General features: G+C 47.2%; 1 pseudogene; it reads left to right on the forward strand.

The window, feature by feature from the left end:
* The first annotated feature begins 5,847 nt into the window (after nucleotides 1–5,847).
* On the forward strand, nucleotides 5,848–6,085 carry LOC139229498 (U2 spliceosomal RNA; annotated as a pseudogene).
* The last annotated feature ends 21,614 nt before the right edge of the window (nucleotides 6,086–27,699 follow it).

A 27,699-nucleotide genomic window follows, 5' to 3' on the forward strand; every position in this document is an offset into this window, starting at 1 on the left:
GTCAAGTGGAAGATGGAGGTAGTGCAAATTACCCCAGAAACCATGGACGGCTGAAGGAAGGAAAGAGACTTTCCAATTGTTTAATGGTCAATACCTGTCAAGTTAACACAGACATGTTCCTGTTGAAAGTTGGAGCTAGTCTGAGTAATAACTTCAAAGGCAAAGTGCTACAGTAGTGCCTAGAACCTTTTCAATTAAATGTAACAATTTTTTGAAACTAACCAGATATGTTGTGTTGTAAGTGAGGAAGTTGGCACATAACTAACTGAAAAAACTTCAGCCGCAAATGGAGTTTGAGTCATCGTGCACAGATTCTATAATTATCCTTTGACCTCCTTCCTAAATGCAGTAGCTAAAAGCGGGCTGAATCAGAAAGGAAGAATAACAAGCCATACGTAGAAACATAGAAACATAGAAAATAGGTACAGGAGTAGGCCATTCGGCCCTTCGAGCCTGCACCGCCATTCATGGCTGAACATGCAACTTCAGTACCCCATTCCTGCTTTATCGCCATACCCCTTGATCCCCTAGTAGTAAGGACTATATTTAACTCCTTTTTGAATATAATTAGTGAATTGGCCTCAACAACTTTCTGTGGTAGAGAATTCCACAGGTTCACCACTCTCTGGGTGAAGAAGTTTCTCCTCATCTCGGTCCTAAATGGCTTACCCCTTATCCTTAGACTGTGACCCCTGGTTCTGGACTTCCCCAACATTGGGAACATTTTTCCTGCATCTAACCTGTCTAAACCCGTCAGAATTTTAAACGTTTCTATGAGATCCCCTCTCATTCTTCTGAACTCCAGTGAATACAAGCCCAGTTGATCCAGTCTTTCTTGATATGTCAGTCCCGCCATCCCGGGAATCAGTCTGGTGAACCTTCGCTGCACTCCTTCAATAGCAAGAATGTCCTTCCTCAAGTTAGGAGACCAAAACTGTACACAATACTCCAGGTGTGGCCTCACCAAGGCCCTGTACAACTGTAGTAACACCTCCCTGCCCCTGTACTCAAATCCCCTCGCTATGAAAGCAACATGCCTTTCTTAACTGCCTGCTGTACCTGCATGCCAACCTTCAATGACTAATGTACCATGACATCCAGGTCTCGTTGCACCTCCCCTTTTCCTAATCTGTCACCATTCAGATAATAGTCTGTCTCTCTGTTTTTACCACCAAGGTGGATAACCTCACATTTATCCACATTATACTTCATCTGCCATGCATTTGCCCACTCACCTAATCTATCCAAGTCACTCTGCAGCCTCATAGCATCCTCCTCGCAGCTCACACTGCCACCCAACTTAATGTCATCTGCAAATTTGGAGATACTACATTTAATCCCCTCGTCTAAATCATTAATGTACAATGTAAACAGCTGGGGCCCCAGCACAGAACCTTGCGGTACCCCACTAATCACTGCCTGCCATTCTGAAAAGTACCCATTTACTCCTACTCTTTGCTTCCTGTCTGCCAACCAGTTCTCAATCCATGTCAGCACACTACCCCCAATCCCATGTGCTTTAACTTTGCACATTAATCTCTTGTGTGGGACCTTGTCGAAAGCCTTCTGAAAGTCCAAATACACCACATCAACTGGTTCTCCCTTGTCCACTCTACTGGAAACATCCTCAAAAAATTCCAGAAGATTTGTCAAGCATGATTTCCCTTTCACAAATCCATGCTGACTTGGACCTATCATGTCACCTCTTTCCAAATACGCTGCTATGACATCCTTAATAATGGATTCCATCATTTTACCCACTACCGATGTCAGGCTGACCGGTCTATAATTCCCTGTTTTCTCTCTCCCTCCTTTTTTAAAAAGTGGGGTTACATTGGCTACCCTCCACTCGATAGGAACTGATTCAGAGTCTATGGAATGTTGGAAAATGACTGTCAATGCATCCGCTATTTTCAAGGCCACCTCCTTAAGTACTCTGGGATGCAGACCATCAGGCCCTGGGGATTTATCGGCCTTCAATCCCATCAATTTCCCCAACACAATTTCCCGACTAATAAGGATTTCCCTCAGTTCCTCCTTCTTACTAGACCCCTTTTATATCTGGAAGGTTGTTTGTGTCCTCCTTAGTGAATACTGAACCAAAGTACTTGTTCAATTGGTCTGCCATTTCTTTGTTTCCAGTTATGACTTCCCCTGATTCTGACTGCAGGGGACCTACGTTTGTCTTTACTAACCTTTTTCTCCTTACATATCTATAGAAGTTTTTGCAATCCGTCTTAATGTTCCCTGCAAGCTTCCTCTTATACTCTATTTTCCCTGCCCTAATCAAACCCTTTGTCCTCCTCTGCTGAGTTCTAAATTTCTCCCAGTCCCCGGGTTTGCTGCTATTTCTGGCCAATTTGTATGCCACTTCCTTGGCTTTAATACTATCCCTGATTTTTCTTGATATCCACGGTTGAGCCACCTTCCCTTTTTTATTTTTATGCCAGACAGGGATGTACAATTGTTGTAGTTCATCTATGCGGTCTCTAAATGTCTGCCATTGCCCATCCACTGTCAACCCCTTAAGTATCATTCACCAATCTATCTTAGCCAATTCACGCCTCATACCTTCAAAGTTAGCCTTCTTTCAGTTCTGGACCATGGTCTCTGAATTAACTGTTTCCTTCTCCATCCTAATGGAGAATTCCACCATATTATGGTCACTCTTCCCCAAGGGGCCTTGCACAATGAGATTGCGAATTAATCCTCTCTCATTACACAACACCCAGTCTAAGATGGCCTCCCCGCTAGTTGGTTCCTCGACATATTGGTCTAGAAAACCATCCCTTATGCACTCCAGGAAATCCTCCTCCACCGTATTGCTTCCAGTTTGGTTTGCCCAATCTATATGCATATTAAAGTCACCCATGATAACTGCTGCACCTTTATTGCATGCACCCCTAATTTCCTGAGAATATAGGCCTAGTCTACTCAATCTCTTTTCATAGGACAATCCCCCCATCCCAGGAATCAGTCTAATCAGTCTATTGAACCTTTGTTGGACTCCCTATATGGCAAGTATATCCTTCCTTAGGTAAGGAGACCAAAACTGTGCACAATACTCCAGGTGTGGTCTCACCAGGGCGCTATATAATTGCAGTAAGATGCAGTAATTTCCTGTTTGATGCCCTCCCCAACATCACTACTACTGTTTGGAGGTCTGTACACAACTGCCACTAACGTTTTTTGCCCTTTGGTATTCTGCAGCTTTACCCATATGGATTCCACATCATCCAAGCTAATGTCTTTCCTAACTATTGCATTAATCTCCTCTTTAACCAGCAATGCTACCCCACCTCCTTTTCCTTTTATTCTATCCTTCCTGAATGTTGAATAATCTTGGATGTTGAGTTCCCAGCCCTGATCATCCTGGAGCCACGTCTCTGTAATCCCAATCACATCATACATTTCTAAAGACTCGCACAACTGTTTCTCTTGTCAATAAAAATGGTGCAACACAGTCAGAATTGTGGAGCTACTTTAAGGCGAGTTGGTGATTGAAAGATGTGTCAGGGCTGCTGAGTATCTTAAATCTGGAAGAAAAGTGAGGAACGCTAGCACATGCTCATGCACGTTTTTAACCACTGCCTCAAAGCCTCCCTGATAAAGTGCAACATCCCCACTGACACCCGGCAGTCCCTGGCCAAAGACCGCCCTAAGTGGAGGAAGTGCATCCGAGAGGGCGCTGAGCACCTCGAGTCTCATTGCCGAAAGCATGCAGAACTCAAGCGCAGGCAGCGGAAAGAGCGTGCGGCAAACCAGTCCCACCTGCCCGTTCCCTCAACGACCATCTGTCCCACCTGTGACAGGGACTGTGGCTCTCGTATTGGACTGCTCAGCCACCCATATTAAGAGTGGAAGCAAGTCTTCCTCGATTCCAAGGGACTGCTTATGATGATGATGGTGGTTGGAATGTTGCGGAGCTTACAAGCCCTTCAAGCAGTGCACGCCATGTGTGTGAAGTGGCTAAGTCCTGTTTTAGATGGCACCATCTTGGTGGAGAGAATAGAGCTGTGCATGAGGCCAAGCTGTCATTTGCCATTTGGGAAACGTTGGCAATTACTGACAGTTGTGACCTCCTTCAGCCCAGTAACGCACACAATGGGAACAACTCTGGCAACAATTTTTGGTAAAACAAAATGGAATCTGCCAGCAGGTGTTACTTTTGATGATCCAGACAGCCTGCTTCAGCTACAATCCGTTCAGTGAGTCATAACAGGAATGTGAGCTAAATCATACCCTGCTTTGGGATATTTCATCTGATATTCCTATCTGAGGTGCTGACTCTGTAAAAGAATTCACTATGCTCCTTAAGCCATTGTTTTCGGTCCCCGCCACAAACTACGTTCCCTAGCCACTGACTCCATCCCTCTCCCCAACTTCTGTCTGAGGCTGAGCCAGACTGTTCACAACCTCGGTGTCATATTTGACCCTGAAATGAGCTTTCGGCCACATATCCGCAGCATAACTAAAACCGCCTATTCCCACCTCCGTAACATTGCCCGACTCTGCCCTTGCCTTAGCTCATCTGCTGCTGAAGCCCTCATCCATGCCTTTGTTACCTCTAGACTTGACTATTCCAACACACTCCTGACTGGCCTTACACATTCTACTCTACGTATACGAGAGGTGATCCAAAACTCAGCTGCCCGTGTCCTAACTCGCACCAAGTCCCACTCACCCATCATCCCTGTGCTCGCTGACCTACATTGGCTTCCGGTTAAGCAACGCCTAAATTTCAAAATTCTCATCCTTGTTTTCAAATCCCTCCATGGCCACACCCCTCCCTATCTCTGTAATCTTCTCCAGCCCCGCAACACCCCGAGATGTCTGTGCTCCTCTAATGCTGCCCTCTTGAGCATCCCTGATTATAATCGCTCAACCATTAGTGCCTTCTGTTGCCTAGGCCCCAAGCTCTGGAACTCCCTGCCTAAACCTCTCCACCTCTCTTTCCTCCTTCAAGATGCTCCTTAAAACATACCTCAGCAATAATTTCTACTTATGCGGCTCAGTATCAAATCTTTATCGCACAATATCCCTGTGAAGCGCCTTGGAACGTTTCACTACGTTAAAGGCGCTATATAAATACAAGTTGTTGTTGTTATTGTTGTTACTGACCCCCGATCTCCTCGGTTGCTGGGGACTGTACTCCAGCGGCCCCCGGCTCCTGCCTTGTAGCACAGGCTTACCCACCCAACACCCAGCCAGCCTTCAACCTGTCCAGCTGCCAGGCCAGAAACGGAGTTAAAATCATATTAATGAGGTCCCGTCGTTACATTCTGCAGGACCTCAGTGTTCCCAGCATTTGCTGTTTTCTTGCTCCCTCATAAATATCAGGGCCGTTAAAGTTCTTTCTCTCTCAATAGATGCTGCCCGACCTGACCTGAGTATTTCTGGCATTATCTCTTCTCATTTCAGATTTCCAGCATCTGCGATCTTTTGCCTTTGTGTCAAAGATATATCATTCGTTTTTAAGAAAACACACAATTTCCAACAAAGCTGCTTTAAGTGGTTTAATTAACATTAGTGACTCTGGCTTATTCATCTTGTCTGTCACTAATCTGGTTAAATAAAAGTCATCCCACTCTCATTCACTGCAAATCCTTAGAATTAAATATTAAGAGAGTGAGCGTGTCTTGACTTTCTGATGCCCAACAAGACATAACTCAGCTTTTTCTTCTCTGGAAGGTCAGTGGATCGATGCACTGAAGGCATTGCCCACTGTGGGACCCAGCCAGCCACACGGGGCAGGTTGCCTGGACTGTAGTGAGCTTCGCCATGGCTGGAGTTGGATGGTGTTAGAACTTGCTTTGTGTAAGGTCAATCATCATATCTGTAGGCAATGGGCCTTCTCGGCCTTTTGGCTAAGATCATGCGTAACTGACCTGACAGGGGAGTAACCATGACCCCAAAGTGGTTCTCCCTGGATCAGGAAGGTGGTTCTCCTATGCTTTTTGGAAATAGGAGGTGGGTGGGGTGGCTTGACCCATCCACCTCCACGGAGATGTGTGGGGGGCCTGACCCATCCACCTCCATGGCACGAACCTGGTATTGCAGTACTTCCAGGAACGGTGCAGTGGCTCTCGGCCTTTTGGCTAAGAGCATTGGCGCAGAGTGATCCTTGATGTGTGCAAGGTGACCTCTGGCGTTTGTGATTTGACAAAGAATTGGAAAGATTGGCAACGAATTAAAAAAAAAATCTGTAGGCAATTAGGATGTGCTGGTGTTGGAGATTAGTCGAGAAAATGGGAGTAGTAGAATAGCAGACAGGATGGCTACATTCCATGTGAGGTGCTAGTTTCAGGAATTGGCCAGAACAATGGAAGCCCCAAGCAGTATCACATTAATTGTCTCGGATTTTATTTTACAAAACCCCCCTATTTTTTTCTCTTTCCCAGGGCAACCAGTGATGATTCCACCATTCACAACCCATCTAGGCTCATCTTTTGTTTCCTAACTTGTGCCATCACCGTCTCATTTTTGCCCAACATCCCTTTTGTCTCTCTAATCTCTCCTGTCTTCCACCCTATCACAGACCTTTCCTTTTGTTCTTTCCTCCCCTCCCCCTCTCACTGCCCTTGCACTTCCTTAAGAATCTGTTACATCTCGAACGTTTCCAGTTCTGACGAAGGGTCACAGACCCGAAATGTTAACTCTGTTCTCTCTCCACAGATGCTGCCTGACCTGCTGAGATTTCCAGCATTTTCTCTTTTTATTTCAGTTTCCAACATCCGCAGTATTTTGCTTTTGAACTATCTGGGATTGTCTAGGTCATCCTTCTCCCTTTGTAATGTTAAGGCAGGATATCAGGTTAAAATGATTAACAGTTAAACCATCAAGACGGCTATTATGTCAGGGCTGGAGGTTTGATGAAAAAACCTCACTTCAATATACATTCTGGGCATCAGGTGATATGACTCACATTAAGGGGGAAGGTATATTCCAGTGAGGAGGAAAGGGTGCAAGAGGAAAAAAAAGCCATCAGTGGCTAACTAAAGAAATAAAGGAAGGTATCCAATTAAAACAAAGGCATACAAAGTGGCCAAGTGGGAGGACAGAAGATTCGGAAATTTTTAAAAGCCAGCAAAGAATGACTAAAAAAATGATTAAGAAAGGGAGGATAGACTATGAAAGTAAACTAGCACAAAATATAAAAACAGATAGTAAGAGTTTCTATAGGTATATAAAAAGAAAAAGAGTGGCTAAAGTAAATGTTGGTCCCTTAGAGGACGAGACCGAGGAATTAGTAATGGGGAACATGGAGATGGCAGAAACTCTAAACAAGTATTTTGTATCAGTTTTCACGGTAGAGGACACTAACAATATTCCAACAGTGAATAGTCAAGGGGCTATGGGGGGGGAGGAACTTAACACAATCACAATCACTAAGGAGGCGGTGCTCAGTAAGATAATGGGACTATTGGCAGATATATTCCCTGGACCTGATGGCTTGCATCCTAGTGCCTTGAGAAGTAGCAGCAGGGATTGCGGATGCATTGGTTGTAATTTATCAAAATTCCCTGGATTCTGGGGAGGTCTCAGCAGATTGGAAACCTGCGAATGTAAAGCCCCTATTCAAAAAAAGAGGCAGACAAAAAGCAGAAACTATAGACCAGTTTGTCTAACATCTGTGGTTGGGATTCATTATTAAAGAAGCAGTAACAGGACATATGGAAAAGCACAATTTGGTCAGGAAAAGTCAGCATGGATTTATGAAGGGGAAGTCATGTTTGACAAATTTGCTGGAATTCTTTGAGGATGTAATGAACAGGGTGGATAAAGGGGAACCAGTGGATGTGGTGTATTTGGACTTCCAGAAGGCATTTGACAAGGTGCTACACAAAAGGTTACTGCACAAGATAAAAGTTCACGGGGTTGGCGGTAATATATTAGCATGGATAGAAGATTAGCTGACAAACAGAAAACAGAGAGTCGGGATAAATGGTTCATTCTCTGGTTGGCAATCAGTAACGAGTGGGGTGCCGCAGGGATCAGTGCTGGGACCCCAACTATTTATAATCTATATTAACGACTTAGAAGAGGGGACTGAGTGTAACGTAGCCAAGTTTACTTATGATACAAAGATGGGAGGAAGAGTAATGTGTGAGGAGGACAGAAAGAGGCTGCAGGAGGACATAGATAGACAGGCTAAGTGAGTGGACAAGAGTTTGGCAGATGGAGGATAATGTTGGAAAGTGTGAGGTCATGCACTTTGGCAGAAAAAAATCAAAGAGCAAGTTATTATTTAAATGGAGAAAGATTGCAAAGTGCTGTAGTACAGCGGGACCTGGGGGTACTTGTGCATGAAACACAGAAGGATAGTATGCAGGTACAGCAAGTGATCAGGAAGGCCAATTGAATCTTGGCCTTTATTGCAAAGGCGATGGAGTATAAAATCAGGGAAGTTTTGCTGCAGTTATACTGTGTATTGGTGAGGCCACACCTGGAATACTGCGTGCTGTTTTGGTTTCCATATTTACAAAAGGATATACTTGTTGTGGAGGCAGTTCAGAGAAGGTTCACTAGGTTGATCCCGGGGATAGTGGGTTGAATTATGAGGAAAGGTTGAGTAGGTTGGGCCTCTACTCATTGGAATTCAGAAGAATGAGAGATGATCTTATCGAAACGTCTAAGATTATGAGGGGGCTTGACAAGATGGATGCAGAGAGGATGTTTCCACTGGTGGGGGAGACTAGAACTAGAGGGCATGATCTTAGGATAAGGGGCCGTCCATTTAGAACTGAGATGAGGAGAAATTTCTTCTCTCAGAGGGTTGTGAATCTGTGGAATTCGCTGCCTCAGAGAGAGCTGTGGAAGCTGGGACATTGAATAAATTTAAGACAGAAATAGACAGTTTCTTAAATGATAAGGGGATAAGCGGTTATGGGGAGCGGGCAGGGAAGTGGAGCTGAGTCCATAAGCAGGCTCGAGGGGCCGTATGGCCTACTCCTGCTCCTATTTGTTATGTTCTTATGTACTTGAAGGATGGCTGGAATTCTTTTGAGTGGGTGACAAAGTACAGGTATTTGCCTTCTTGTAGGGAGAGTCTATGTGAGATACTAGTTTCAGGAATTGCCCAGAACAATGGAAGCCCCCAAGCAGTATCACATTAACTATCTAGGATTTATTTTTACATCCCCTCTTTTTTTTGCTTTTGGGAGAACTTCACAGGACAGTCTGAAGTCCAGCACCATGTGGAGGCCAAGAGTCTGGTCACGAGGTCTGCAGGAAACCAGGTTGTATGATTCTATTGTATAACCTTAATAGTTATTACACTATTGGTGTCTGAGTAATAAACTTGCATTTGGACAATATGCTCGAGCCTGAATCACGAGGAATTATTTAATTGAGTTAAAGAGATTTCCTTACAGATGGCAACCCTCTGCTAGGGGAAGGGAAGGGGAATCAGTGAGGGATTCCCACTCCTGATCACAATCTGGTGATCTCTGCTCGAAAGTGTGTATCGACGCCAGGATTAGATCACCATCATCATCATAGGCAGTCCCTCGAAATCGAGGAAGACTTGCTTCCACTCTGAAAGTGAGTTCTCAAGTGACTGTACAGTGCAATATAGGAATTACAGTCTCTGTCACAGGTGGGGCAGACAGTCATTGAAAGAAAGGGAGGGTGGGGAGCCTGGTTTTCCGCACGCTCCTTCCGCTGTCTGCACTTGTTTTCTGCATGCTCTCGGCGACGAGACTTGAGGTATAGGGTGTTAGTTTTCCACTCTACTTTGATTCATAGACCTCGGGAGTTACAGGACGGACTCCACGTAACGCAAAGTTTAGGTTTAAACCCAACTGTTAGTTTATTGCACGAAAACCAACTAAAACTGACAGAGCAAGACTTCTTAGAGATTGATCGAAGACATACAATCACCCATTCGGCCAGTTGCTGCTGTTGTGGATTGTAAGCCCTTGGAGCGAGGGAAGATGGTGGGTCCCATCTTGGTGCTTGCTTCTCCTCTTGTCTCTCCTCCTGATTGTGTTTCCTTCTCATCGTCTCTCTCTTCTTGGTCTTCGTTCCGTTCTTCCCCCTTTGTGGCCGTTGTTCCTTTGGCCTATTGTTCTGAGGTGTTTTACTTCTGTGAGCTCCTTCATATATATCCATTCGATTATACAGGTCTCCTGCTGGCCTGCTTCCAGTTAATGAGTCTCGATGGATTTGGATGGCCACAATTCGACCTCGTTAACTGTTGCTTCTCCCACTCGTCTGTGCACGGAATCAGCAGGGCCAGAGAAAACTCTTTATCTTTTGTGCCTCGCTATCCAAAAATGCACGCCTTGTGGGATCCTTTGTAGTCCTGGATTTTCGAAGACATAGTCTACTTAGGGAACTGTTTTTTCCCCTCCGGCCAATTAATCCATGGGCTTCTCTGCTTGATTTTATCAAAACCCTTTGTCTCGCTGTTAATCGGGTCTCACTCCTGACCGCAGAAATTGCATTAATCAGTTATGAGTCACCACCTGGCCCAGGCTGGCGCTCTTTCTCCCGTCCAACAGTCCCACAGGTTTTTGTTTTAAACCATATCAGTCCGTGGCCTCTTGATGTGCCCTGATCACGAAACATGTGACCCACAGAGGTGCTCAGCGCCCTCCCACATGCTTCTCCTCCACTTTGGGCACTATTTGGCCAGGGATTCCCAGGTGTTGGTGGGGATCTTGCACTTTATCAAGGAGGCTTTGAGGGTGTCCTTGAAATGTTTCCCTGGGGCTCGCTTGCCATGTAGGAGTTTCAAGTAGAATGCTTGCTTTGGGAGTCTTGTGTCGGGAACAATATGGCCCGCCCAACGGAGCTGGTCGAGTGTGGTCAGTGCTCCGATGCTGGGGATGTTGGCCTAGTCGAGAACACTGACGTTGGTGTGTCTATCCTCCCAGTATTCAGTTATGATGACCACCATGATGGCACTTTTGATACTTGAAGACAACCTGAAGACACTTAAAGGTTGGATTTTCTGAATTTGCACTCCCAGCACGGACTCCACACATTGGAAGCACTGGCTGGGAACCTAGGTGATTCTCCCCACAACCTTCTATCCGTAATGGTCAGGGATTGGTCAGGGAATGGTCAGGGAATGCACAGCTTTATTCCTGATATGCACACTTGGCGGTGGTGGATGAAGCTGTGTGCTCTGTATGATTTCATAAAATTGCATCAAATTGCATCTTTAGTGTCAGAGTTCACACATCATTGGTGAGCTCCGAAGGAAAGAATAAGTACAGCAACCCACACTGCTCTTTCATCTTGTGTGAGAGGGTATGTGTGTATTTGTGTGTGTGTTGTGTATGTTTGCTTGTGTGTATCTGCTTGTATGTATGTGTGTGGAGCAGCGTGGCGGCCTAGCCCAGCAGTCTGAGCAGCCTCTGGCCTGCGAGCACCATTGGAGCAGACCGGGGAGCGGAAGGAGCAGCGTGGTGGTATATCACTCCAGGGAGCAGCACATGCTGGAGCAGGAGAGCAACGGCAGTGAAGAGTGACGTCATCAAGGTCCAGGTCAGTGATTGGAACGTGGTCAGGTACAGCAGGAGCAGCGAAGGCAGTGTAGAGGGACGTGATCGGGGCCCAGGAGAGGCGTGAGTTCTGGGCCCAGAAGAGGAGAGGGCCCAGGAGCAGCACGGGCCAGCCCACACTGCGATATGTGTGCACACTAGGCCCGTGCAGCAGAGCTGGTCTCCAGTCGCCTTGGTTAACCCTTGCCAGTGGATAAAGGCCTAGCTCTGTCAAGCCCGTGTGGTGGCTGGTGTGCAACGGTCACTGTCATGTTTTCAACTGTCATTGTAATCCATGTATAAACTGACCTAAGTTGTACACTGTGAGAACACTGACCACTAGGGGCTGAACTTGTGGGAAACACTCCTAACCTGGACTTTCAGGTATAAAAGGGGAAGCTCCACACACCTTCATCACTTTAGTGCTGGCTAATAAAGGTTACTGGTCACAGAGTGACCTTCTCTCTAGTATGGGCCTCGCGTGCATTTGTACTGTATAGTAAGGACATATTATTGGCGACGAGAAACTGGGATTTAAACCACGCGAGCATGGCCACTAGCAGCACAGATGAGAGGTACTGTGTTGGTGATGATTGGGACGATTTTATTGAGAGACTACAGCAAACTTTCATCACTAAGGAATGGCTGGGACAGGATTCGGCCGACAAACGCAGGACCCATCTCCTGACGGTTTGTGGATCCAGGGCGTACTCCCTGATGAAGGACCTTCTAGCACCAGAGAAGCCGGTAAGTTGATCGGGGAACACTTTAAACCGACGAGCAGCATGCACATGGCGAGACACAGGTTTGACACGCACCGGCGGCAAGAAGGGCAAAGCGTTCCAGACGTCGTGGCAGACCTCCGGCGACTGGCGAGCCTATGTAAGTTCCCAGATGCAAGCAGAGCGGAGATACTGCGAGACTTTTTTATTGAGGGCATCAGGCACGCTGGGGTTTTCAGGAAATTGAATGAGACCAAAGACTTGACCCTGGAAATGGCGGCTTTGATGGCCCAGACATTTTATCTCGGGGGAGAAAGAGACCAGAATGATGTTTGACAAAAATCTTGGTTTAAATGCAGCAAATGGACAGGGAGTCAACATTGTTAACGCGGCACACAGTTCTCCAGGCAGAAAGGGGCAATCGGACATGCCCGAGCATGCAGTCGAACCCAAAGGGGGAATTCAACAGAGACAATGGCTAGCTGAACGGCGATTCATGCCATCGCAAGGGGCAATACGGCCAGTAATGGGGCCATCAACACCTGTCAATGGTGCACTTAAAGACAGTCAGAGACGATCGACTGGTAATGGACCTTTTGTTTCCAACAACGGCTCATGTTGGAGGTGTGGAGGCAAACACACAGCCAGAGCTGGCAGGTATACCTGCAGAAATTGCAACGTCAGCGGTCACTTGGCGTGTATGTGCAGGAAGCCTGCAGCCAAGTTGATGTGCGAGGAGGACGGGCCCGATGTAAGCCCTACGAGACCAAATGGACACTGGGGGAAATCGCTGGAAGCTGAAGTTCAGCGAGTTCATGTGGAGCACATATACAGTTCGTACACCAGGACGCCACCGATAATGATGAAAGTGCTCCGCAATAGCATCCCAGTATTAATGGAGCTAGACACGAGGGCCAGCCAGTCCCTGATGAGTATCAAACAGTTCGACAAGTTGTGGGCGTCCAAGGCCAGGAGGCCAAAATTATTGCCGATTGACGCACAGCTAGACATATGCAAAGGAGATCATTCCGGTGCTAGGCAGCGCCACGGTAGTCGTAACCCACAAAGATTCCGAGAACAGGTTGCCATTCTGGATTGTCCCCGGGGGACGGTCCCGCACTGCTGGGAAGGAGTTGGCTTGCTGTCATGAACTGGAAATGGGGCGATGTCAATGCAATTTCTTCTGTGGAGCGAATATCATGCTCACAGGTCCTGGACAAATTTGACTCACTATTTCAACCCGGCACTGGAACTTTCATTGGGATATAAACCCGGACTCCAGGCCAATACACCACAAGGCCAGAGCGGTGCTGTATGTGATGCGGGAAAAGATAGAAGGCGAATTGGACCGCCTGCTGAGGGAAGGCATCATCTCGCCAGTTGAATTCAGTGACTGGGCAAGCCCGATCGTGCCGGTGCTCAAGGCGGATGGGTCGGTCAGGATATGTGGTGATTACAAAGCCACCATCAATCAGGTATCACTCCAAGACCAGTACCCACTACTGAGAGCGGAGGACCTCTTTGCGACGCTATCCGGTGGCAAACTATTTTCAAAATTGGACCTGACCTCAGCTTACATGACACAGGAGCTGGCAAGTGAGGCGAAGAAGCTGACCACTATCACGACACACAAGGGGTTGTTTGAGTACAACAGATGTCCGTTCGGGATTCGCTCGGCCGCCGCGATCTTTCAACGAAACATGGAAAGTCTCCTCAAGTCGATTCCAAGGACGGTGGTTTTTCAAGATGACATCCTCATCACAGGTCGCGATACTGAAGAACACCTCCACAACCTGGAGGAGGTGCTACGCAGACTGGACTGGGTAGGTCTGCGACTGAAAAAGACGAAGTGCGTCTTCTTAGCTCCAGAGGTAGAATTCCTGGGGATGAGGGATCAGACCTACTGCGTCCAAAACGGAAGCGATCCAGAGAGCACCCAGACCCCGTAACATGACGGAGCTGCGTTCGTTCCTGGGCCTCCTGAACTGGTTTGGTAACTTTCTTCCCAAATAGAGCACGCTGTTAGAGCCGCTACACGTGCTCCTACGCAAAGGTCGCGAATGGGTCTGGGGGGACAGCCAGGAAAGGGCTTTTGATAGAGCCGCAATTTGTTATGCTCCAACAATCTGTTAATGCGATATGACCCATGTAGGAAACTTGTTTTCATGTGCGATACGTTGTCCTATGGCGTCGGGTGTGTGTTGCAGCATGTTAATGCCAAGGGTCAGTTACAGCCGGTAGCTAATGCCTCCAGAAGTCTGTCCCAGGCAGAAAGGGGCTACGGGATGGTAGAAAAGGATGCGCTTGCATATGTATATACAGTAAAAAAATGCACCAGGACCTGTTTGGCAGGAAATTTGAGCTGGAGACAGATCACAAACCCCTAACGTCCCTTTTGGTCGACAACAAGGCCATAAATGCAAATGCATCGGCCTGCATACAGAGGTGGGCACTCACATTAGCCGCCTATGACTACACAATTCGGCACAGACCGGGCACTGAAAACTGCGCCGATGCACTCAGCAGGCTCCCACTAGCCACCACCAAGGGGGCAACCGAGCATGCTGCTGAGATGGTCATGGCTGTTGAAGCTTTCGAAAGCGAAGGCTCACCCGTGACAGCCCGTCAGATCAAAGTCTGGACAAATAGAGACCTGCTACTGTCTTTAGTCAAGAAATGTGTCCTGAATGGGGATTGGGCAGCCACGTACAGGGCATGCCCTGAGGAATTTAAACCATTTCTCAGGCGCAAGGATGAACTCTCGATTCAGGCCGATTGCCTACTATGGGGAAACCGAGTAGTCATGCCCCAGATGGGCAGAGAGGCATTCATCCGAGAACTCCACAATGAGCACCTGGGCATTGTCATGATGAAGGCAATTGCCAGGTCACACGTTTGGTAGCCAGGAATAGATGCAGACCTGGAACTTTGTGTTCGCAGGTGCAACACGTGTGCCCGGCTGGGCAATGCGCCCAGGGAAACCCCCCTTAGCCCCTGCTCCTAACCTGTCAAGCTATGGTCACGCATCCATGTGGACTACGCAGATCCTTTCATGGGAAAAATATTTTTGGTTGTAGTAGACGCCTACTCCAAATGGATCGAGTGTGACATTCTCAATTCAAGCACATCCTCTGCCATGGTAGAAAGTCTATGGGCAATGTTCGGCGCCCATGGTCTACCGGACATCTTGGTCAGCGACAATGGCCGGTGCTTTACAAGTATTGAGTTCCAGGACTTCATGGCAGGAAATGGTATCAACCATGTCAGAACGGCATCCATTCAAGCCGGCCTCAAACGGCCAGGCGGAACGAGCAGTGCAGATAATCAAACAGGGAATGCTCAGAATCCAAGGAGGTTCCCTACAAAGCCGCTTATCACGCCTCCTGTTGGCCAATAGATCCCGACCACACTCGCTCACAGGGATTCCACCCGCAGAGCTGCTAATGAAAAGGACGCTCAAAACCAGGTTATCCGTCATACACCCCAGCATGAAAGAAATTGTTGGGAGCAGGTGCCAGTCACAATGTAACTACCATGACAGGAATGCGAGGGCGCGATGTATTGATGTCAATGACCCTGTTTTTGTCCTCAACTACGCTGCAGGGCCCAAATGGCTCGTAGGCACTGTGATTGCCAAAGAGGGGAATAGGATTCTGGTAGTTAAACTTACCAATGGACAAATCTGCTGCAAACACGTTGATCAAACAAAAAGAAGTTTCAGCAACCCCATAGAAGAAGCAGAGGAAGAATATGGTGTAGAGTTCACTCCACCGCAGGTGACCAAACACCGGAACCAAGTGGAGGAGAGCCCAGTCCCTGTGGGCAGTCCGGACAGGCCTGAGGAACCGCAAACAGCAGACACTCAGGCCAGCGCCCAACAACCGGAGCCCCAACTCAGGTGCTCTACAAAGGAGCGTAAACCACCAGAGAGACTCAACCTGTGATCCCAATAAGACTTTGGGGGGGGAGGTGATGTCATGTATTCAACTGTCATTGTAATCCATGTATAAACTGACCTAAGTTGTACACCGTGAGAACACTGACCACTAGGTGGTGAACTTGTGGGAGACACTCCTAACCTGGACTCTCAGGTATAAAAGGGGAAGCTCCACCCACCTTCATCACTTCAGTGCTGGAATAAAGGTTACTGGTCACAGAGTGACCTTCTCTCTAGGATGGGCCTCGCATGCATTTGTACTGTATAGTAAGGACATATTAGTCACCACACGTTAAAAAAATCCAAGCACAGGCATCTTCCGTCCTTCAAGATTTAGTTCGGACCTGGAATTTTAGGTCCATCATTGAAACACCTGTGAACTTTGTGACGTGGAAGCAAGTCATCCTCGATTCGAGGGACTGCCTATGATGATGTGTGTGTTATTATGTTTGTGTGTGTGTGTGTTTGCATGTGCATGTGTTTATATGTGCGTGTTTGAGATTTGATGTGCATGCTTGTGTGTGTGTGTGTGTTTGAGTATCGGTATGTGTTGGTAGTGGCGGGGCCATAATTGCTCAAAGCTGCCATGAAGCTTATATCTGGGTTGTGTAACAATAAAGCAGTTTAATGACACGGTGCAAAGCTCTCAAAGGCCTTCATCACCAGTCAGACAACAAATTTATAGCCCACACAGCTAATAAACTTCACACCTTGTTATCTTTCACTAAATTAATCCCTGAAGGATTCGGAATTATAGCAAAGAGTCTTTTAATCAAAAATCATTAGTTGGAGATGTTTAGGTGTCAGTCTGAGCATGGCAGCAGCAACATACTAATCTCCATGGTCTTTAAAGAGCCCTAAATGTTTTGTCTCTGATGCATTTAACCCCGTTTTTTGCGCATTCTGTCACGATAGATTGCTTTGGTAATCTGCTGACAACAGAACTGTTGTGGTATTCTTTCTGACAGAAGTCAGAAGGGGAAATTTAAATGAGATGTTCAAAAAGATGAAGGCCTTTGATTGAGTAAATAAGGAGAAATTGATTCCACTGGCAGGAGGGTCGGTAAGCAGAGGGCACAGATTTAAGATAATTGGCAAAAGAACCAGAGGGTAGATTAAGGAGTTGCTATGGTCTGAAATGCACTGCCTGAAAGGGTGCTGGATGCCGATTCAACAGTCGCTTTCAAAAGGGAGTTTGACATATACTTGAAAAGGAAAACAAATGCACGGCTATGGGGAAAGAGCAGTGGAATGAGAATAATTGAATAGCTCTTTCAAAGAGCCTGTGCAGGCATAATGGGATGAATGGTCTCCTTCTGTGCTGTACCATTCTGATTCCTTCAGAAGTCCATTAACGATGAAGAATGTAAATCACGTACTTCGGACGATGACCTGGAGTTTGAGTTTTGCGGGTGTTTTGCTCTGCTGTCACGGTAGGTACAATCCCGATTTGACCTCCAAAAGGCTTTTTGCCCAGGAAACTATAACCCAAAGCTGGGCATGTAGAACTCACAGGGCACAGGTCCCCACACGAGTGCTGTCCTTCTGCTGATCAGAAACATTAAATCAGCTGAGGCAGAAGGTATTTCTCATCCTTATTTTGAAATCCCTCCATGGTCTTTCTCCTCTGTAATCTCCACCAGCCCCTGCTACAAGAAGGGGGATAGAGTCAGGAAGTCTTCCTGATCTTGATAATTATTCAGTGATCCCCTTCCGTCCCCCCTCCCCCCCACTGCCCACCACCACCCCGCTGGTAAAGTGGATTATGGTTGAGGACATGATTAGACCTCGATGACTGGAGCATTGAAGCACTGACCACACTTGATCAGCTTCGCTGGGCAGGCCACATTGTCTGCATGCCAGACACGAGACTCCCAAAGCAAGCGCTCTACTCGGAACTCCTTCACGGCAAACGAGCCAAAGGTGACAGAGGAAACGTTACAAGGACACCCTCAAAGCCTCCCTGATAAAAGTGCAACATCCCCACTGACACCTGGGAGTCCCTGGCCAAAGACCGCCTTAAGTGGAGGAAGTGCTGAGCACCTTGAGTCTCATCGCCGAGAGCATGCAGAAACCAAGCGCAGGCAGCGGAAAGAGCATGCAGCAAATCTGTCCCACCCTCCCTTACCCTCAGTGACTATCTATCCCACCTCTGACAGAGCCTGTGGCTCTCGTATTAGACTGTTCAGCCACCTAAGGACTCATTTTAAGAATGGAAGCAAGTCTTCCTCGATTCCGAGGGACTGCCTATGATTATGATGATGATTGGACCTGTCTGTGATTCGCATCAACGTCAGTGTTCTCGCTCAGGCCAACATCCCCAGCATCGAAGCACTGACCACGCTCAATCAGCTCTGCTGGACGGGCCACATCGTCCACATGCCTGACATGAGACTCCCAAAACAAGCGCTCTACTCGGAGCTCCGAGACGGCAAGGGAGCCCCAGATGGGCAGAGGAAACTCTTCAAGAACACCCTCAAAGCAGCTTTGAAAAAATCTAACTTCTCCGACACTTGGGAATCCCTGGCCCAAAACCACCCAAAATGGAGGAAAGGCAGTCGCTGAACACCTCGAGTCTCTTCGCCGAGAGCAAGCTGAAGAGAAAAAGATGAGTCTATAGATATGTGAAGAGAAAAAGATTAGTGAAGACAAACGTAGGTCCCTTGCAGTCAGATTCAGGTGAATTTATAATGGGGAACAAAGAAATGGCAGACCAATTCAACAAATACTTTGGTTCTGTCTTCACGAAGGAAGACACAAATAACCTTCCGGAAATACTAGGAGAACGAGGGTCTAGTGAGAAGGAGGAACTGAAGGATATCCTTATTAGGCGGGAAATTGTGTTAGGGAAATTGATGGGATTGAAGGCCGATAAATCCCCGGGACTTAATAGTCTGTATCCCAGAGTACTTAAGGAAGTGGCCCTAGAAATAGTGGATGCATTGGTGATTATTTTCCAAAAGTCTATCGACTCGGGATCAGTTCCTATGGATTGGAGGGTAGCTAATGTAAAACCACTTTTTAAAAAGGGAGGGAGAGAGAAAGCGGGTAATTATAGACCGGTTAGCCTGACATTAGTGGTGGGGAAAATGCTGGAATCAATTATTAAGGATGAAATAGCAGCGCATTTGTAAAGCAGTGACAGGATCGGTCCAAGTCAGCATGGATTTATGAAGGGCAAAGCATGCTTGACAAATCTTCTGGAATTTTTTGAGGATATAACTAGTAGAGTGTATAAGAGAGAATCAGTGAATGTGGTGTATTTGGACTTTCAAAAGGCATTTGACAAGGTCCCACACAAGAGATTGGTGTGCAAAATCAAAGCACATGGTATTGGGGGTAATATACTGACGTGGATAGAGAACTGGTTGGCAGACAGGAAGCAGAGAGTCGGGATAAACATGTCCTTTTCAGAATGGCAGGCAGTGACTAGTGGAGTGCCGCAGGGCTCAGTGCTGGGAACCCAGCTCTTCACAATATACATCAATGATTTGGATGAAGGAATTGAGTGTAATATCTCCAAGTTTGCAGATGACACTAAACTGTGTGATGGGGTGGGCTATGAGGAAGACGCTAAGAGGCTGCAGGGTGACTTAGACAGGTTAGGTGAGTGGGCAAATGCATGACAGATGCAGTAAAATGTGGATAAATGTGAGGTTATTTACTTTGGGGGCAAAAACACGAAGACAGAATATTATCTGAATGGTGGCAGATTAGGAAAAGGAGGTGCAACGAGACCTGGGTGTCATGGTTCATCAGTCATTGAAAGTTGGCATACAGGTACAGCAGGCGGTAAAGAAGGCAAATGGTATGTTGGCATTCATAGCTAGGAGATTTGAGTATAGGAGCAGGGAGGTCTTACTGCAGTTGTGCAGGGCCTTGGTGAGGCCTCACCTGGAATATTGTGTTCAGTTTTGGTCTCCTAATCTGAGGAAGGACGTTCTTGTTATTGAGGGAGTGCAGCGAAGGTTCACCAGACTGATTCCCGGGATGGCTCGACTGATACATGAGGAGAGACTGGATCAACTGGGCCTTTATACATTGGAATTTAGAAGGATGAGAGGGGATATCATAGAAACATACAAGATTCTGACAGGACGGGACAGGTTAGATGCAGTAGATTGTTCCCGATGTTGGGGAAGTCCAGAACCAGGGGACACAGTCTTAGGATAAGGGGTAGGCCATTTAGGACTGAGATGAGGAGAAACTTCTTCACTCAGAGAGTTATTAACCTGTGAATTCCATGCTACAGAGAGTTGTTGATGCCAGTTCATTGGATATATTCAAGAGGGAGTTAGATATGGCCCTTACGGCTAAGGGGATCAAGGGGTACTGAGAGAATGATCAGCCATGATCTTATCGAATGGTGGTTCAGGCTCGAAGGGCCGAATGGCTTACTCCTGCACCTATTTTCTATGTTTCTACCTTTCTATGACAGTGGAAGGAGTGCGTGGCAACCCAGGCAAGCCACCCACCCGTTCCTTCAACCACCATCTGCCCCACCTGTGACGGAAATTGTAGGTCCCGCATTGGACTCTTCAGTCACCTGCAAACTCATTTTTAGAGTGGAAGCAAGTCATCCTCGACTCCGAGGGACTGCCAATGATGATGATGAATATCTAACCAACACCCACTGCCCAGGTGGTCACGTGGGCAAGGTGTCAGTAGAGAGGTGGGCTTCTGCCTGTGTACCCGTACCCCAGCAAGAATCAGCAGAGTCAGGATGCCGATAGGGTACATTACAGGGTACTAAAATCCTTTGCCAAACATTTTTTTCATGAAAGAGGATGATCCCTTTAATTCGGAGCGGCAAGGTTTCCATCTCGTGGCTGCATGAGCCCATTTCACAGGCAGCATGCAGTCTGGTGACAGATGTCATAGCCTTAATGTCACATCTGTCACTCCAGCTAACTTGGAGAAGAGCAAGACAGCTGAACAAAAGATATACAAGTATCATTCTGAGGGACAAGGGTAAAATATTAAGACAGTGTGTCGCTCCTGTAAATGGTACCTTTTTTGATGTTTGACACCTGTGATGGGATTCCAACGCACTCCTGGCCCATCTCCCACGCTCCACCCTCCACAAACTTGAGCTCATACAAAACACGGCTGCCCGTATCCTAACTCGCATCAAGTCCCATTCACCTATCAGCCTTGTGCTCGCTGACTTACATTGGCTCATGGTCCGGCAACGCCTCAGTTTTCAAATTCTCATCCTTGTTTTCATATCACTCCATGGCCTCACCTCTCCCTATTACTGTTGCCTCCTCCAGACCTACAACCCTCCGAGATATTGGCATTCCTCCAATTCTGGCCTCTTGAGCATCCCTGATTTTAATCGCTCCACCATTAGTGGCTGTGTCATCAGCTGCCTAGACCCTAAGCTCCCTCCCTAAACCTCTCCACCTCTCTTTCCTTCATTAAGCTGCACCTTAAAACCTCTCTTTTTGACCAAGATTTTGGTCACCTATCCTAATATCTCCTTATGTGGCTAGGTGTCTCATTTTGTAGTTGTTGATTCACCCACCTGCAGCAGTCTGAGCTGAAACCACCTCCAGCAGATACTTGTATTTTCCCCCAATTTTCTCCTCTCCTCTGCTGAAGGCTGGGGCTACAGGTGCTATGGGCACCAAGTGACTATTCCTCCCGTGACCTTTGGCACTGAGGGTTGGCAGGCTGTGGAGGATGTCACAACTGAGCCAAATCCCATTCTCATTCAACAACCACACACTTTGACAGTCCGGCAGGAGTCACTGGACAGCGATCAGGAGCTGAAATCCACGGAGACCTTTAATTTGCCTCAAAGTACCATATCATGCGGTGAACTACCCAAAAGCCAGTCACCAAATATCCTATTTTCTTCTGTTAGCAAACAATAGCAGGAGAGCAATGTCACCAAGACATGGGCCAGTTCTCAGACATTGGGCAATCTAATAATGTCCTCCACATAGCTTCCATCCTTTTGTGAGCTCTACCTCACCACCACTTCTCTCGACTCTTCTACGGTCTCTAAATTGTCAGTCTGCTTGTCCGACATCCAGTTCTGGATAAGCAGAAATTTTCTCTAATTAAATATTGGCAAGACCGAAGCCATTGTTTTCGGTCCCCACCACAAAATCCGTTCCCTAGCCACTGATTCCATCCCTCTCCCCACCTGTCTGATACTGAACCAGACTGTTTGCAACCTCGATGTCATATTTGACCCTGAAATGAGCTATCGACCACTTAACCGCAGCATAACTCAGAACGCCTATTTCCACCCCTATAACATTGCCCGTCTCCGCCCTTGCTTCAGCTCATCTGCTGCTGAAGCCCTCATCCATGCCTTTGTTACCTCTAGACTTGACTATTCCAATGCACTCCTGGGTGGCTTCCCACGTTCTACCCTACGTAAACTAGAGGTGATCCAAAACTCGGCTCCCGTGTTCTAACTCGCACCAACTCCCACTCACTCATCTTCTTAGGCGGTCTCTCATATCGAGGATGACTTGCTTCCACACCAAAAAAGGATGAGTTCACAAGTATTTCAATGAAGGACCTGACATTCCAGGTCCCGAACTAAGAATTGAAGGGTTGTCATCTTCCAAAATTCTTTAGATTATGGAACAGTTCCTGCAGATTAGAGGGTGGGAGGGAGAGAGAAAACAGGGAACTACAGACCGGTTAGCCTGACATCAGTAGTAGGGAAAATGCTGGAGTCTATTATGAAAGGATGTGATAACAGCACACTTAGATAATATCAACGGGATTAAACAAAGTCAACATGGATTTATGAAAGGAAAATCATGTTTGACAAACCTACTGGAGTTTTTTGAGGATGTAACTGATAGAATAGATAAGGGAGAACTAGTGGATGTGATGTATTTGGATTTTCAGAAGGCCTTTGATAAAGTCCCACATAAAAGGTTGGTGTGCAAAATTAAAGCACATAGGATGGGGGTAATGTATTGGCATGGATTGAAAATTGGTTAACTGACAGGAAACAGAGAATAGGAATAAACGGGTCTTTTTCAGGGTGGCAGGCAGTGACTAGTGCGGTACCACAGGGATCAGTGCTTGGGCCCCAGCTATTCACAATATATATAAATGATTTGGATGAGGGAACCAAATGTAATATTTCCAAGTTTGCTGATGACACAAAACTAGGCGGAACTGTGAGCTGTGAGGAGGATGCAAAGATGCTGCAAGATGGTTTAGATAGGTTGAATGAGTGGGTAAACACATGGCAGATGCAGTATAATGTGGATAAATGTGAAGTTATCCACTTTGGTAGGAAAAGCATAAGGACAAAGTATTATTTAAATGGTGATGGCTTTGGAGGTGTTGATGTACAGAGGGACCTGGGTGTCCTTGTACACCAGTCACTGAAAGCAAACATGCAGGTGCAGCAAGCAGTTAGGAAGGCAAATGGTACATTGGCCTTCATTGCAAGAGGATTTGAGTACAGGAGCAAGGATGTCTTACTACAGTTATACAGGGCCTTGGTGAGACCGCACCTGGAGTATTGTGTACCGTTTTGGTCTCCTTACCTAAGAAAGGATATACTTGCCATAGAGGGAGTGCAGTGAAGGTTCACCGGACTGCTTCCTGGGATGGCAGGACTGTCGTATGAGGAGAGATTGGGTCGACTAGGTCTGTAGTCACTAGAGTTTAGAAGAATGAGAGGGGATCTCATTGAAACGTATAAAATTCTAACTGGGTTGGATAGACTGGATGCGGGGAGGATGTTCCCCCTGTCTAGGAAGTCTAGAACAAGGGGTCACAGTCTCAGGATACAGCGTAGGAAATTTGGGACCGAGATGAGGAGAAATGTTTTCACTCAGAGGGTGATGAACCTGTGGAATTCTCTACCACAGAAGGCTGTGGAGGCCAAGTCACTGAGTATATTTAAGAGGGAGATAGATAGATTTCTATAAACAAAAGGCATCAAGGGGTAAAAAAGCGGAAATATGGTGTTGAGATTGAGGTTCAGCCATGATCATATTGAATGGTGGTGCAGATTCGAAGGGCTGAATGGCCTACTACTGCTCCTATTTTCTATGTTTTTATGTTTCTATGAAGATGCCTGTGCGTGGATTTTGTTAACGTGTGGTGGCCGTTGCACACCAGCCACCACATGGGCTTAACAGAGCTAGGTCTTGGTCCAGTGGCCAGGATTAATCAAGACGACTGGAGACCTGCTCTGCTGCACGGAACTAGTGTGCACACATATCGCAGTGTGGGCTGGCCCGTGCTGCCCCTGGGCCCTTGCCTCTCCTGAGCCCCGATCACGTCCCTTTACATTCACTCGCCACTCCTTCACCCGACCTCACCACTGCTCTGCTGCTTTCTGCCTCTCCTGCTGTACCTGCCCACGCTCTAATCTGGATTTTGGTGATGTCCAATCCAGCCACCTTTCTCCAAGTCGTCGCCCTCCTGCATCAGCTCGCACTGCTTCCTTAAGTGCCATGCCTCCCTGCTGCTCCCGGGCCCCCTCCCCAGTCCCCCTCACCCCTGTGCTTGTTGACCTACATTGGCTGCCGGTTAAGCAATGCCTCGAATTCAAAATTCTCATCCTTATTTTCAAATCCCTCCATGGCCTCGCCGCTCCCTATCTCTGTAATCTCCTCCAGCCCCACAACCTCCCCCCCGCCTCCCCCAAGATGTCTGCGCTCCTCTAATTCTGCCCGCTTGAGCATCCCTGATTATAATCACTCAACCATTGGTGGCCGTGCCTTCTGTTGCCTGGGCCCCAAGCTCTGGAACTCCCTGCCTAAACCTCTCCACCTCTCTACCTCTCCATCAAGACACTCATTAAAACCTACCTCTTTGACCAAGCTTTTGGTCACTTGTGTGGCTCAGTGTCATTTTTCTAAAAATCTCATAATACTCCTCTGAAGCACCTTGGGACGTTTCACTACGTTAAAGGTGCTATATAAATATAAATTGTTGTTGTTATGTGAGTATTGCCATCCTGTTCTTTCTCTCCAAGTATCTCTACTAATGCTATTGCATTCCCTCATACTGATGGGAATATCTGTCCCACCTGTGACAGCACTGTGGTTCTCGTATTGGACTGTACAGCCACCTAAGAACTCATGCTAAGAGTGGAAGCAAGTCTTCCTCGATCCCGAGGGACTGTCTATGATGATGATGACTGATGGGCTCAGAAATCGCTCCAAACCAGTTCCCCCAAATCTAATCTGCATTCAGAGCTAAACACACACAACAATCCAAAGGGGGGAGGGTGATAAAATGGGAGATATAACGTTAATCTTCTTTGTAACAGAGCTTCAGAAGGGGTATTGACAGTGAAAGACCTCCTTTTAAAAAGGATTTTAATTATTCCATGAATTTAGTAATTTTGGGATGGTCTGCTCTTTAGAATTGTTATCAAGTTGAGCAGGGAGCGGGTGGACAAGACGTCTGCTAAAGAGTTGATGGACAGCCTTTCAGTTTGTCGCTGATATGGGCGGAGTTGCCTTTTAAGGAGCTATTGATTATTGCAGTGTTACTGGAGACTGGGAGAGAATGAATCGGCCAGCCAGATCTGTATTCCTCGCACAGCCTATAAACGTGACACAGTCCGTAATCAGGAACAATATTCAACTCCTACACAGGCTTCTCACAGTTCTCCACAATATAATTCAATTATATTTGTATTGCTATTGAATATTTCCTTATCTGCAAATTAAAACACCGTACGGAAGTAAATTGTGGGCTGCCTGTTTTTTCTGACGCTGGATATTACTGGCCTGGGGAGGATTGCTTTATCAGAATACGTGCAGACAGGTCCCAGGCACCGCAGTTTTCTTTTAAAGTGGGACCATCTGCATGACAAGCACCGAGCAGTTTCCTGTCTAAACCCCAGTGCCTTTCTAATGACTACTTGCAATTAAATCGCATTCTGAGTTGCATTTTTAAGCAGAGCAAACCACATTGGGGAAATCAGATCCCAGAATTCGCAAACATATCTGACAAGTGGCTGCTTGACTTTAACACTTCCCTCGCTGAATTGCTGCTTTCAATTTATTTTGTTCTCCAGAATGCGATGCTGGTGGTTGGATTGGGGAACTGAGGCTGTTGGGTTTCTGCCATTTATCATTTGTCACCCTGCATGGTGAGTGCCAGTAGGCTGCTCTGTGCTGTTCCTGCGTATGCACACTTAACTTCGTGAGCTCAGTGTCATTGGACAACGCCCATCAGCAGACCTGGAGTGCCCTGTGATCCCGAGTCAGCCTGACATGTAGGTAAACAATAGCAAAAGGCAGAGTCATAACAGAAAACCTTTACGCTGTACACCGGTTACTGGAATCTATCTCCTCTCTCGGTCAAGCAGCCTTCGGTCCGCTGGTAGCAGCAAGTGCTCTACGCGGAGCTCCTGCAGCAAGTGCTGTACGCGGAGCTCCTTCACGACAACCGAGCCAAAGGTGGGCAGCGGAAACGTTACAAGGACACCCTCAAAGCCTCCCGAGTGAAGTGCGACATCACCACTGACACCTGGGAGACCCTGGCCAAAGACAGCCCTAGGTGGAGAAAGTGCATCCGGGAGGGCATTGAGCTCTTCGAATCTCAACGCCGAGAGCGTGAAGAGGTCAGGCGCAGGTAGCGGAAGGAACGTGCATCAAATCAGTGCCACCACCTCCCCCCCACCTTCCCCCAATGAATGTCTGTCCAACCTGTGACAGGGTCTGTGGCTCTCGTGTTGGACTGTTCAGCCACCAAAGAACTCACTTTAGTCGCGGAAGCAAGTCTTCCTCGATTCCGAGGGACTGCCTATGACTGGTAGTACTGTCGCCTCTAAGTCAGAAGGTTTTGGGTCCAAGTCTCAGTCCAGAGACTTAAGGACATAACCTAGGCTGATATTCCAGTGCAGTACTGAGGGAGTGCTGCACCATCAGAGGTGCCATCTTTCTGATGAAATGTTAAACCGAGGCCCCGCCTGCTCTCTCAGGTGGATGTAAAAGATCCCATTGCACTATTTTGAAGAAGAGCAGGGAAGTTCTCCCTGATGCCCTTGCCAATATTTATCCCCCAACCATTATTATTGTTTTCCTAACACAGATGAGACTGCACACAAGGAGGTTAAAGTAACAGTGACTTCAGTCTTTAACAAGGCACTCCAGAGTGAGGAACAGGCCTGAGGGGCCGGCTTATATACAGTGCTCCCAAGGGATGCTGGGATCCCTTAGGACTTCAGGGGATGCGCTCCCTGGTGGTGGAACATGGTAGTGCATGCTTTACAGATACACAACACCACTGTTCTGAACCGCAGCCTCATTTGGTCCAGGTGCTTTCTGCAAATTTGTCCATTGTCTAGTTTGACTACAAAACCCTACTCCCTCCTTTAGCTATCACCGTGCCCGCGATCCACTTGGGACCATGTCCATAATTTAGCACATACACAGGGTCATTCAGATCAATTACCGTGACACAGTGGCGCGACCATCGTTTACATTTTGTTGCTGCCACCTGCTCTCTACCTGATCATGCAGGTTGGGGTGAACCAGCGAGGGGCTGGTTTTAAGTGTCCTTTTCATGAGTAGCTCAGCCAGGGGCACCCCTGTGA

Source organism: Pristiophorus japonicus, chromosome 18 (genome assembly GCF_044704955.1).
Source record: "Pristiophorus japonicus isolate sPriJap1 chromosome 18, sPriJap1.hap1, whole genome shotgun sequence".
Lineage (NCBI taxonomy): Eukaryota > Metazoa > Chordata > Chondrichthyes > Pristiophoridae > Pristiophorus > Pristiophorus japonicus.